Source organism: Columba livia, chromosome 16 (assembly GCF_036013475.1).
Source record: "Columba livia isolate bColLiv1 breed racing homer chromosome 16, bColLiv1.pat.W.v2, whole genome shotgun sequence".
NCBI classification, from domain to species: Eukaryota; Metazoa; Chordata; class Aves; order Columbiformes; family Columbidae; genus Columba; species Columba livia.
Genome location: NC_088617.1, coordinates 8,075,640 through 8,090,077, shown reverse-complemented (window position 1 = coordinate 8,090,077; position 14,438 = coordinate 8,075,640). Strand labels below are relative to the sequence as shown.

Here is a 14,438-nt window from a genome sequence, read left to right as displayed (position 1 = left end):
ACTGGTGCATTCTCCCTGTAGCTCCCAGTTCTGTCACGAAACAGCTCAGCTGAGCACCAGAAAAATCCACAAAATCTTCATAGTTTTTAGCCATTCAAGCCAATTGTTTCGATTTCTGGCAGAGGGAAAGTTTGCTTGGAAAGCAACAACAAAAAAACATTTAAATATTTGGAATCATTCATGCCTGGAAAATTCATCTTCTAAAACCCAGTTGAAATGCATTGCTCTCTGAAAGCATTTTGGTGCTGCTTCCAGATGAGAAGGGCAGGAGCCTCTATTGTCCCTACACCATCAATTATTAAAGAATCAAATAGTTCATTTTATGGATACTTTTATTTGGTATGCAGCCCTGCTCTGTTAAAAGGTGCGTTTTCAGTCCACTGCCTAAGGAGCCACAGTTCGTATCTTCAGCAGTGAAAACCCACAACACGTGGCAATGTCCTCGTTTTCTGGCTGCAGGAGATTTCTGTGCAGGGTAGGATGCTCCCAGCAGAGTCTCCGTTGCTTGTGCAGAAAAATAGACCATGTTAAAGCTGGAGTGAAAAATGTTGCCCTCTGCTCATGACTTCTCTAGCTTAGGGCTGACTCCTTGAAAAAGCAAAATTCCTGGGAAACAGAGCTTCTCCATCCTTCCATGCAACCCTCTCTCTCACCCAATGTCATGTAATTGGGCATCACATCACACCCCACCAATTCAAAGGAAAAAGGCTATAAAGAGTCAATGAATTTCTTTGTTCTTTTAGAAAGGCACAAGGACTATGCCTCGAGCAATGAGGAATGCTTTCAATTTGGCCCATGTTTCTCATTTCAGTTATAGAAGTAATTTCCATAGTTCACAAAAGGAAAATTTCAGACGCCTTTTGAAACAAGTGTTACATTTAAGTAAATGGCATCATAAAACTTAATAAACATCCACCCAGAAGTTAATTTATTTAAAATGTCTTTAAATCCTCCTCTGCCTTATTGAATTTGTTTGAACCGTAGATGAGGTTGGAGTATATTCATGAGGGTATTTAAGCAATAAGGCAGCTCATCCTGGTTATTGTTACAGGTCTCTTGTGGGCTGTGAAGGATGAAGCAGACCGAGAAGTGACTTTGGGCAGTCGAGTGCAAAACCCCTCCAGAAGAACAGGAGCACAGACACAGCTCTGAGTGCTGTGGGGTGTCCAAACCAAAGTGCTGATGTTGTTTTCCAGGGGAAAAGCACACACCAGTCAGCCCAGTCTCCACCAGCTGCCAGCCCAGCCCTGGGCTCATGCAGCCAAACACCAGAGGTAAAGAACGGTGACAGAAAGTTGAGGACCCATCAGCTGAGCTCACCAGGAACCACAGCTACTAAAGAGAGAGAAAAACACAATGGTGTCATTCTTGAAGACAGACTTACTGAAAGTAAAATAAGTGGAAAGAGTCAAAAAAACTGAAATGAAACTTCAGTATCTCAGAGCTGGTCAGAATATCATCCGAGGTGTGAGTAGAATGGCCACACAGGTACCCATGCATAAACTCACTATAAATCTTTGGTCTTTCAGTGGGGAGCTCTTCCCGTTTCTTGCAAATACTGGCTGGCTTGGCTGGTTTGTATTAGCAGTGATATTATATTTAATTACACTTGGCTGCTTTTCTATGAAATCCTGAAGAAAGGGGAAGCCAAATCCTTCACCCTTTTAACACAAAAATGTAGAACCATCTTGTAAAGCAGGAACAGTCGACTCTGCTTTCACACTGCTGCTGCTCTGTGGAAGAGAGATGTCTCAGCTTTGTTGCAAACTGAAGTTACACAAAGGAATAACTATGAACCTATAGCCTGGGAGACCTGCTGCTTCATGATCTGCAAAGGTACTGAGAGAAGAAGGAACTCCTCTCTTGTGAGCAACATCACTATCTTGGATGGACCATTTCATCCTCCCTCATCCTGATGAAACGTAGGATGAAGATGAAAGGACAGACAGACCACATTGTGCTTCAGTCGCATTAAGGGTTGAACCAGGTAGCCTGGGTTTTTTTTGTTCCTTTCTTCTGCTTCTCCTCTCTCCTGTCTTTGGAAGCTGCTCAGCAGGAAGGGCACATCCAGCACTCCTGCAACACAGCTTTCACCCTCGGGTACCACCAAAACACATCATAATTAATCAGGCTGCCTGATTGCTCTGTATCTCATCATTACTCCTTAACTATGTAATCTCCAATGAAAACATTCACATACCCTTTTTTCTTCATAAACCTCTCAGGGCTGAGCAGGTATCAGCACTGCATCACACAGGTCTGTGGTTCTTCTCTCTGCCAAAGACAAACATGCAAGGGAAGAGTCCCAGGGCCAGAGCTCTGAATAATCAGAGTGTGGGTTGCACAATGCGATGTTCGCTCCTCTGAAATCACGTTTTCTGTGGAATAGCCCCACTGGGCTCAGACAGAGACCAAACACTCAGCCACTTTCACCAACCTGTACCAGCATGCTGTACACAGTCACTTGTGCACTGCAGCACCCCAACATTTCATGAACATAATCAAGATGTAATAGCAGTAATTATTCAGATATGACAGCGTTAGCACACAGCTAACAACCTAGAACACTCCGTACCTTCATTGCTGGAAGGATGCTCTTGTTTTATGGTATAGATTTCAGGCACAGAGAGCTTAAGGGATTCATTCAAAGACTGTAATGAAATCTTCTTGTAGACCAGAGATTCAAACCGCAGTGTTGCCAGCGCAGTCAACTCTGATTCATCTTCCCCTTCATTCAGCATAACCAGGTAGTCCATGAGCTATTTTAAGCCTCCGTTCCAAGACATATATTCGCAAAACATGCCAACATTCAACCATTTAAAAGCAGCTTCTCACTGGTTGTCAGCAACAGCAACAACCTTGGCACTTGGCAACTTTCAAAGTGCTCTTGACGGTGTTGTTATCCTTGGTGTTTGTTTCCACATAGAAAACATACAGTTTGCAGAAGTTGAAGTATTGTGTTCTGAATTTTAAAAATGCCCAAATAGGAACAAAATCCATTAAACAGGAATGACCTTAGAACTGCCATGGGGAACTATAATGTAATCTATAACACCTGACATTTTTAATGTTCTAGTCCTTCTGTCCACTTGAAAAGTAGCTACAACTGTCAACAGCATTTTTAATACAGCTCCCACGCAGAATATGTGTTCATACAAAGTTCCACATCACCGCAATAAATCATTTTTGCCTTCCTTCAGACAGTCAGATTGCAATAAGATTAATTTATCTTTGCCATCCTCACAAGCATGAAATTAGATTTCTTGTGACCATCCCAGAAAAAAGCCTTCTGTAGCCAATGGTGTTTCCTGACTCAGAACTTGAGACTTACCCCACCCCTTCCTCTGGGCTTGATCTGGATTAGGACAAGCAAAAGGTACAGGGATTGTAAACCTGGTCATGACACCACAGCAAGGCAGCCAGACTGGTTAATTTTCTTGCCCAGAGAACTGAGCATCCTTCCCGGGGAGCGCTGCTCTAGACTTTTGAAGTAAAAGAAAATACAAATGTGTGGAGCGTTTGTGAGTGCAGAGGAAGACCCATGTGCACGACTGGTATAAAACAGTCTGCATCTGCAAAGAAACACAGTTTGTGTTTTTAAGTGACCCAGTCTGGCTTTGTTTGTTTCTCTTTTCTGAAGCTTTTTTTTAAAAACATCATTTAGCAAGGTGGAAATGAAGCAGTTCATTATGTTTACAGCTCCACAGCCAATCTTAAATGCCAGAGGCATTGATCAGATTAAACAGAAATCACGGTTCGTAGCTTGTGTCTGGAAGGAACAAAGACTCTGGTCCTGATTTTGATTGAGTACAGGACAATATCTCTTGGTTATTGTATATATTGCAAGGACAAGGAGGGAAAGTGTTTATTACAGCATACCTCACTGCTTTTTAATATATTATTTATCATATAGAGCTCACTGGACTTCACAAAACACCTTTTCAGATTTCAGTTTGTATCTTAATCAGTTTCCATGGACTTGGGGAGACACAGTACGTGCTCTCATGCTGCCAGTCTAACACCATTTAGACACCATTAAAACCAGCTCCTCACCAAAGAGCAATGTCCTTGGCTTAGTACAGTTAACTGGTAGAAATCCCTCTGATCTGTGAAACATTGTTATAATCTGATTCCTGGGGAAGAAGTGCTGTCTTCTGGGAAAACATTTCATCAGTAAGCTTGAGGAAGAATAATTCGGGGTGTGAGTGGCAGATTTATACCCATGGTGAATAGGAAAGCCAAAGCTACCCATAGCCAAACACTAAAATAGAAATGGTGGAGAGCTATCTCTGCTCCACTCAACAGTCTGGAAGGCAAATGCAAAATTAATGAACCTCTGTACAGAGAGATAGAGGCAGAAAAGGTTTCTGCAGGGAAAAGATCTGGCTTTGTTTGGCCCCCCTTGAAATGCATGCCATCCAAAAATTACTGATTTTCAATGCTCAACTGTGAGGAAGATTGTGTCATACCAGCTTATGATGTACGATAAAAGGTACAAAAGACTCCAAATGTCTTCAGAAAGCACAGGTGAAATAACTGCACAATAATAATTCTATTTGCTTTCTGTGTTTCTATATATATCACGTCATCAAAAGGATTTTCAGACTTTTCCCAGAGACCAGATAGTTGTGTTAGTAACATCAGCATGCAACAAAAAACACCGGAAAAAGGAAAGGGAAAAAAGCAAACATTCTCCTCCTGTTGGATTTTTGCATCTTCACAAATCAATCAAAAGCTTTTCTCTTCAACCAAAATCTCACTCCCGCTTGTTTACGACAATTCATCCTCCTGTGCTATTCATTTTCCTTGCAGATTGCCTCCAGGGCTCAGAGTCTGCCTATTTTTTTTCTATCCATCTCTCCAGGAGGCATCGTAGGGTGTGGAGATTGGTTGTCTTGATCAACATGAAAAGGCTCTTTTAAGTAAGACGGGGCTGTGAGTCACAGCAAGACTTCGATGAGCCCAATAGACTTCCTTAGCAGTTGGCATCAGAGCGATGGAGAATTAGGAGCTATAGGACTGAAATGAAATACTGAATCAGATCATAGGATGGGAAAGACATTCTGTTGTGTCAACAACTGATAAAGCTGAGGATGTTGCATTTTTATTTGGAATTGAGCCTACTTCTTGTGAGGCACAAACTGCAATTTCTCAGGAAACTGTTTAATTGTGCACAGACAGAAAAATACAGAATAAGGCCATGATCAGAATGAACTAGAAGGGAACAAGGGCTGGTCAGAAAATGCACCCAACGCAGTGGGATGAAGGAAAAGCAAGGGTACAACCCCATTAACCTGCTCAGTAAAGCATCCCCTCACCAAGCATCAGAGTAAAGAAGAGAAGCAAAGAGTTAAGTTTGCTCATGTCTCCCAGCACATGCTTCTTCCCACAATTGCTGTCTCTTTTTTTTGGCCAGAGTTCTGTATTTTTCAACTGTTCTCAACTCTCTCTTCGAGCAATTTTTCCAAAGTGCAACTGAGGACATTTTCCCTTCTGCTCAGATGAAATTCACTTCTGTGCTGTTTAGTAGCAGTTCCTTGGACCACTTGAAAGCATGTCCTTCCTTTAGTTTCTAATCTGTATATACCCAGCTACTGGAAGAGCTGCTGAGACACTTGGAAAGTCAGTGGGGGAAGACAGCAGAAGAGGACAAAGAGGATCTGAGCTGATGCTGCGGAGGCTGAGGAATGGGACACCCACTTGGCTTACAGGAGAGAGAACTGGGATAGCAAATAAGGAGCTAAACTTCCAGATTTGGGGAGATTTGCAAGATTCTCTGCTGCCAAATACAATTGGAGAACACATCAAGCCACATCTTCACCTGTACTTCGCTTCCCACGTCCATCTTTTCAATCACAGATATTTTCACCACCATCCCTAATTTTCAAATGTTAAATTTGTAAAAAATTATCACTCCCGGATCCTTAAAACTAGTGCATGTTTGGTTGGATTTACCTCATCTCCAGTGCTAATATCCACAGCTTTCCAACCAGCTCCTTTTATTCAGGATTAACAAGGAGAAGTTTCACTCGAGCAGCTGTGGTTACACCCCATGAATGTTTAAATTCAGGGTAATTTGTGTTTCTGCTTATATCCAAGCATCTGATCTATAAAATGGCTCAAGTCAATTCTACATTTTTACTGTTTGTGAGCAGAAATATTTCTGGTTTAATGATACTGTGAACAGATTTATTCCCGGCTTTGTTTTCTTTAATAAGACTGTAACTTTAATGAGAATTAAATACTGAGACTTACAGTATACAGATTTTAGATAAATTTGTTCACTGGTCAAGGCAAAAAAGAGAGTATATTTCAATTAAATTGAATGTTAGCTTCTATCTACTGTTCTGCCAACAATAATGAATTGCAATCTAAAATACAATTCATCTCTAACCATAAATATTCATAGCTAAAGTCCTTATTTTCCCTTGAACTGTTCTGTGCTACTACAAAATCGAATGTTTCAAAAGTCAGACACTGAGACCTCATCATAACCAGATGTACCCAGAACAACTGTGATGCAGAAAAGTGGATTTCATTTCAAATAAATCAAAAACTGTGTTGGGAGCAATGCTGTATACTGAGAGTTGATGTGTGAAATTTGCATAGACACATAGAAAGCAAACCGGAGACAGGCAAAACTGATCTTGCACAACCAGGTGAAAATACTGAGATATCATGGACAGATATTCTAGCCCCACCATGGAGATCATGAGCAGCCACGTACGGATCTTGCTTGTGCAGCTCATCTGAAGGACAGCACTCAAATAAGCACACATCAGCTTCTTTTTATGCATTATGTTGAAAGAGGAGCTCACTTTTCAGGTGAACATCTCCAACAATCTATAATCATTAACCCTATATCCCCTTGGCTGGCAGCTCACTGTCCCCATTTAAACCACATCAAGAGTTTGCAGTTTGATGTCCCCAGGACGCAGGTAGCTGGGGAGTGAGACATCTTGAACTGATGCTCCCATCCTTGAATGCAGGGACAGAGGCACATGAGGCTGTTTGCAAAGACTGTTCATGCACACAAATGCATGGGGAGGGAGGAAGGAAGAAAGGGTGTCTTATAAACCCCACGACAAATGGAAAGACAAAGGTAATCCAATTACTCTGTACAATGATGTTACCAAAAAGGACGAAGAATTTAAGTAGATAATTGTTTATCCTTTGTTTTCATTGTTGATTCAAAACTAGCACAATTATTTGTGCAGGTGGTGTCTCAGTTCTGATTCACACGGGGTAACAGTGCTTGTTGTGCCTTATGAACTGTTAATTCAACATGACAGGTTTGACCTGAGAACACTAATAATGTTGTCATCTCAGTTGTCTGTTGGCACAAAGCTGGACTGATACATTCTGTTTCACCCATTCAGACAATTTCGTGGAAGAGACCTTGCAGGTGACAACGCTGTACAAGAGGAATGCCTTTCCTTTTTCGTTCCTCCCTTTTTTTTTAGTTACGAAATCACTTTCCCCATCACTTGAAGTTGTGGTCCTCTTTCAGTTTGGTTTCACCACTGAAATCACTGCTGGGAGCAGCTTCAGTTATAACATCTGATTTCCCACTTCCCCTTGCTGCCTCTAGCTGAAGTCATTATTGCGTCATTGGATTAAATGGATAAAAAGCAAAAAATACATACCCATGCACTGGCTATTCATTATTGTGGTAAGCACCTTGGCTGGTTCTCTTTTCTAGCTGATGACTATTCCTCACAGAGCAATGTTGTGGTACCTGGGACTTACTGAAGATGGACAGATCATCCTGAGCACGTCACCTCACTTGTGCAGACCTGCAAAGCTGTTGGTAAAGCACTAGTGCATCTCAAAAGCTACTTGAGCTTAAATGCCAGGGCATGGATCACAACAGATTCTTAACAGCATCCAAAGGAAATTATTCCCAAACGCATCTCAGACACCAAATATCCGCTGGGAAGCCGAGCCGTGGGATGCCTCTTCTCACAAACTCCTCCTCTCCTGCTGCCAGCAGATGCCAAAATAAACTTGCTCAGATGTCACATCGGAGCCTGGAGACAGGCCAGGGGAGAGAGGGAGGAGGTGTGGGGGTTGGTGAGGGGGAAGGACTTTTTCCCTCTTTGCAAACATCCAGTTTCATCCCTGACAAGTCTGACAGGTGGAAAGCAATTAAAAAAAAACCCTACTCACAGGCGCCCAGCTTCTCTGGAGAAGTTTCTCACTTCTCCCCACTCCATTGCAGTAACTTTTTGGTGTTGACACAGGGCAAGTGAGCCAAAGCAGCTTTGCCTCCTCGGTGTCACAGCCCTCTTGTTTAAATTGGGACTGGGCTGAGGTATTTGTCAGCTAAGGGGGTAAAGTGGCCACAGTCTTTCTACTCGCACACATTGTGGGACCACACATCCACCACGCTGCTGCCCACACTGTTTGGAACAAAGCTGCAGAGAGGCTGGTTGCAGTCGTCTGCTCTTGTTTTCCCATGAGATGCTAATGAAATGTCTCAGAAAGACATAAGCTATTTCAGTTTGATGCTTAGCAAAGCAAGGACAAGGATTAGCCTATTAAGATGGGTCATTTGGCTTCAAAATTCAATTTTCTATAAAATACTAAAATGGATCTAAGTGAAAATATCTATGTCAGAAAGGCAGGTCCTGCCAATTCATCATCAGACAGGCTTGACACAAAAGCAGAAGATGCGTTCTAACCCCTCCCAAGGTCAAGTTTGAATTTAAACACACATGTTCCATACAATGTTATTATTCAGCTACACTTACAACAACCCCATGAAAAATAAATGTGCTTCAAATTACTGCTGCAGCGGTATGAATCACAGGGACCTTAATGTTTTAAAATTCCCTGATGAGCTCTGCTCTGCAAGATACTGAGCAAGATTAGCCCTGCACCCTGAAGTCGGTAAGGGTGCAGAGCTGCCAATGCTTGCAGGATGGAGCTTTTTCTGAGACAGGAAACTTTTCCAGAAAAACAACTGGGAGAGATTGGGAGATTGGAAGCCTGCTCAGTTAGAAGCAATTTGGGTTTAATGTTTCACATGCAGACACCAAGAGCAAACATCAGCAAACATGGTCAACTAGCCACATGGGTGTTGAAGGGTTTAGTTTCTTGGTACGTAAAATGATGGACTCAAATCTCTGCTCAGCCAGAAACTTTCTTTGATGGCAGGAGGAATCAAGTCACCATTTTAATTTCTCCTAACTTTAAGACATGAAGGATAATAGTACTTATGGGTGTGAGAGCAGCAATGACACCATGAGTTCTTCCTCCTTGGGAAAGCGTTAACATGAGCTGTGGAGTCCCTGCTCATAGTAACAACAGAATGACACCAGTGGCTTTCCTTGGGCCCCAGTAGCAATCTCACCTCAGTGAAGAAGTCTCAACTCAAGAAAAAGAGGCCCTTTCTATCCATCTAATGGGCTTGTCAGGAGCTTTTCTACTTAGTGTTTGTTCAGGGATGCCCACCAGGACTTCTGAGGATGCTGCCCACTCATCCTTGCCCACATGAGAGATCTTATGCAACGAAGCCTTTCAAAAGGTTTCCCAGTTAATGACAGTCACTTCTTTCCTGAAAGGACCCGCCATGGCCTGGTGATCAAAGCCAATATACATCATCAGGCAGAGCTGCATTGTTGTTGTAACCCCACCTTGCTGCAGTGCAAAGCTCATTAATATAGCTTGCATTCATCACCGGTCATTACATGTAGGGCTGACGTTTTGAAACGTTTGGCAAATCACACAGCAGGGTCCCCTAACACCAGCTTACTCATTCCCTCCCTAAAAAAAGAATCTGCCGAGTAATGACTGACAGAAGGTCTTATTTGCCAATGTCTCTTAGTCTGCACTCATGAATTTTCATCCTGATTCCTTCCTCGTAGGACTTTCAGAAAGCCAAGCTGATTTTATTGAAAGTGACAGGAGATAACAGTGCCTTATAATAACTGCTTTTTTTTGAAAACTATATAACGTAGCAACCTCAAGCCTACTGAGGAGCAAAGAAATGCCTTCCTAAGTCACAGGCTATAATGTAAGCAGCTAGAGCTCTACTTACCCTCATTATATCCCATGTAGAGAGGATGACCCAGGAGATTAGCACTGACATTCGAAGCATCTTATGATTCAATTAGTCCCCTTATGGACAACAAAGGAGGACGTAGGATGGGAGCAGAAACACTGGAGTGTGTCTCCCTTCTGAGGGACATTCTGCTAAGATGGAGTACGAATAAAATGGTTTGCTCTGGCTTGTTATTCTAATTTATTCCTGGAGATGGATGATTAACTACTGCATAATACTAAAAAGGGAGTCTTCTCCACATTGGCCAAGGAAAAGCCTGCCTTCATTTGAGAGACTCAAACAATCAGTGGCTGAAAAGTTATCCATAGCCAAAGGGAAGATTTCTGCCTACAACATCTGCCTCTCTGAGATGGGTATCAGCCACCAGGTATCAAAAGGACAGGAGATGTAGCAGGTTGGAACATGGGAAGCTTGAGACCAGAGAAACTGGTTACACATGTGCTTGAGTTACTCATGTTGATCAGTTGCTTGGCTGCATGGCAGCTCCCAGGAGTGTCTGCAATTCATGCACAAGCACAGAAAAGAATGGCTGCACATTTTGTTAGAAGAAAATCAAGCAGTTTGCTGAAGACCAGAGACAGAGCAGGAAGCAATATGCTCCTGAGTTCTGCTTTTTTGCACAAAACCTCTGGTGCAGAGTTATCAGAGTCCTAAAAGAACACTCACATACTTCATTTCTTCCTTTCAGCCTCATCATTCTCCAGTGACTCTCAGTTTACTCCACTCACAATATTTTTCCTCCAACAATAACGAAATTTACACTGTTTTTTTTATCCTTGAATCTGCTGCATATTCTGAATAGCACTCTTGGAAACTGATACAGGGGGTATGCTCCTGACATTTGAAATCAAGAAGTGATTAGGGGGACTAAAGTCAGTCCTCAGATTCTACTCCCCAGCTTAGCATAGCCAAAATGGGACAAAGGATTACATTTATGATGGTACTAAGCTCCAAAGAGACCATCAGGCACTTTCACAGATGTGCACTCTGGAACGTCCCCTACAATGTATCTGCATACAGACATGCATTTTGCAAGATCATGGTGTTGCATGCATACCTCAAAAAAACATGCACGGATTCTTGCAAATGCACACAATAAATTTGCATTCTGACTTGTCACCCACACCAGAGCTTTGGTCTCTTTGCCCTGCCTACTTTGCTGTTCTTTGCTTGAAATGGTGGAATTTCACCTTGATCTCAGCAAGACCTGGTGAGCTCTGATGTTTTCTCCTCACAACAGCTCTCTGCATCAGGTCCAAAACAATAATCCAGAGCAAAAGAGATGAAAAAAGTTCCTGAAAGTGTAGTTGATTCTAGGTGCACTCATTTAGCAAAACATTTTATGATGCAGCATCTAAAGGACATTGTGTGAAATTAATTATACTACATTTAATTAGTTCTCTTTCTCCTTTTCAGGTTCTGCTACATGCATATTTCCTTTCTTCCTGTTCAATTATTCTACATTACTCTCTTTCAACTCCCTTTTTTCATTTAGCACTGTAGCTAATTCTGTAGCTGGTTGTTTACTTATGAAAGTGGAACGGAAGCAATTTGTACAGGAAAAAAACAACCCTTCTGTGCTACAATATGCTTTTTTTTCTAGTGGCACTCACCAGACACAGACTCCTTCTGCTCCCCCCGTAGACCCCAAACAGGTAAAATCACCCCTGACTGCACTACATGAAGCAGGGCTACAGCCCAGCTTAGATCTGGGCAAATCCTACCTTCTTGGCAGCATTTTAAAATCAGGAGGAGCCAATGTGAATGGATGCCTATCAAAGTAAAAGAAGTACATCTAATTCTGCACCTTTGGGGAGAGAATATGTCTGAACAATTTTCAGCTGAAAATTGACCAGTTTTCGGTGGAGCTATGTTAACCCAACTGTTTGGGCACTGGATCCTTGTTTGGATTAGTAGAAATTCATATTCCTGTGCTGGAGTGATTACTATTCTCAATACTCATTTTTCAGCTGTAACATGATGTCTTTCACCAGACAGAACGATGACTTGGCATAAGCAGAAGCAGAAGCAGAAGCAATACCATTGACACAAAAATGCCATACCCACAAACTGATGTAGAAACTATTGGCAGCAGAAGGACCAGAGGAGGAATAATCCAACAAGCACTCACTGATTGAAGGGTTTGGATGAGTAAGGTGGTTGATGAGATGATGTGTGTTATGCAGTCAAGGACAATTATACATTAACTTTTACCATCACGGGCAAATCCTGGTTAGCAAACACATCCCAGTGTCTATTATTATATTCCTAGAAGTGGCCCAGCCTGCACTCATCACTGTTGGATGATGGTGACACTGAAGTTAGACAGTAAAACACTGTCTAAGGCATTGATGGCAACAAAACCTGTGCAGCTTTGGTTTGCATCCACAGTAAAACAGAGGTCTGCCCTTCTCCCAGCTCTCAGTCTTTGCAAAAACAACTTTGATGAGATCTTGCCTCTTTCTCCCTTCTCTCAATATTGTTAGAATGTCTTTGAGATGTAGATACTGCCATAACAACCAGCTATGAGACGTTCAGTGAGCCCAGATCTAAAGCCAGGCTTCCAACGTTAGAATTCATGCAGAAGAGGAACAGGTATTTTGAATCCCTTTTCCTGGAATCTTAACTCTGATGTGCACAAATACACAAGTTTATTTGTTGTTGAAGAAGAGAAGTGAGCGAAGGTAGCAGTACGTGAAATTGCATTAACGCTCTCTTTTCTTTGCCAATAAGAATTAAAGCTTCAGGGCAAAGGTCTGTTCTTCACCCGATTTTATTATGTGGCCTGGATTTGATTGTGAGCATCCTTTATCAGCTCTGTTCGTTCTCTTCATCAGACTCCAGATGCACACGTAAGAACACACATCAGTCTTCCCCTGCTATTTCAGCTGTCCTTGAAATACTGAAGTACCAGTTTTCAGGGCAGCACCAGTGGCTCCTGGGATGCCAGAGGGCATCTTAAATGAAGCTGGACAAAAACATCTAGCCAGTTTTAAAAGTGCCATTAAATAAATGTTGATGTGGCTGGAAGAAGAGCATGTCCTAACATCAGGTTGTAGTACAGTGAGGATTTAAAAACACGAAGAAAGGATCTTTTACTGAAAAGCCAGCCTAGAGAAGTGATTACTTATTTTGTTTACCCAGTTTTGCCTACAGATCTGCTTTTTCTTTGCTTATTTATCAGTCAGCTCCGTTACTTATTTCTTTATTCTTGCTGCTTATATACTATCCAATTCTTTGTTTTTTTTCTCTCTCCGTGCCCTTAAAACCAGTTTTCTGAAGTTCCCATCACAAATGATACTGACAACATGATTTTGTAAAGCAAAATTTCATAATGAGGTCCTTTTCCTGCATCATCCCAAGCATATTAATTCAGAAGTGGAAGCCTCAAAAATGGCACTTCTACCACACATTCACACTGAAAACTGAGGTCAAATACACGAGGAGTCTGTATTTATGAATTCTGGTGAGTGTCAGCAAGCACAGCCTAAAGCTCGAATCCAGAATGTAAAGAGACCGTTTATAATACATAAATACTCTTGGTCAGTGACACTGAATGTGGCACAAATGTTACTGTAAGAGACCAGCTTGTAATTTTGGGTCAGAGCCAACTGAATTCAAAGGATGATTTCCTATCATCTCTGATAGGCTTCAGGATCAGGCCAAATTTGCCTTAAATCAGGCATGTGGCATTTAAATAAACTAAAAGGCTTCTTAAGTTGTGGGCTTACAGTCGGGCCAGCAGCAATGCGTTGTGCTCTCATGGAATATTCCTTCCTAGCTATAGTTTTGTCCCAAGGTGACAAATTGTTTTCAACTGACTCACGTGATATGTATGTATTATAGATGCTCTGTGCATGTCTTATGTTGGGTCTTCCTGATTTTTAAGTCCCTTCAGGAAGCATATTTTAAGTGTATGGATTTATATATAGCAAAAGAAGCTATATGTTTAAAGGGAAAGGACAAAACAAATTCACTTTAAAAAAAAAAAAAAAAAGAAAAAGAAGCCTGAAATAACAGAAAATTATGTAACTTGTAGCATTTCAGAGTAACTATCTTGCAAAGGAAGAGCTAAAACCTTTGTTTTAATTATTGAAGTGGCCTGTCAGAGATCTTTTTGTTCAGTTGAAATCTGGTTTCTGCTCAGCCCTCGGAAAACTGACCAAGCATTTGCCTGACCTGATTGGCACAGATGAGGTGTCAGCTGTGCTACAATATACATGGTCTTGGCTGACTTGATGATCAGAGACTCCTACATGGTGAGAGGATCTTGACAAGACCTTCCTGACACTGCTCTGCCAACATCACGGTTTGGTTATTTCAGTTCTGCTACACATTGGACATTCAAACAGTTCCTCAGCTGCTGCTGGTT

At 41.8% G+C, this 14,438-nt stretch overlaps 1 long non-coding RNA gene across 1 annotated transcript; it reads right to left on the bottom strand.

Moving 5' to 3' along the window:
- Window positions 1–61: 61 nt before the first annotated feature.
- Window positions 62–13,424, bottom strand: LOC135575581 (uncharacterized). Its single transcript, XR_010466588.1, has 3 exons — window positions 7,647–13,424; window positions 2,201–5,019; window positions 62–1,335 (listed from the first exon to the last, which is right to left on the bottom strand). It is a non-coding gene; the product is annotated as an uncharacterized LOC135575581 (long non-coding RNA).
- Window positions 13,425–14,438: the final 1,014 nt, after the last annotated feature.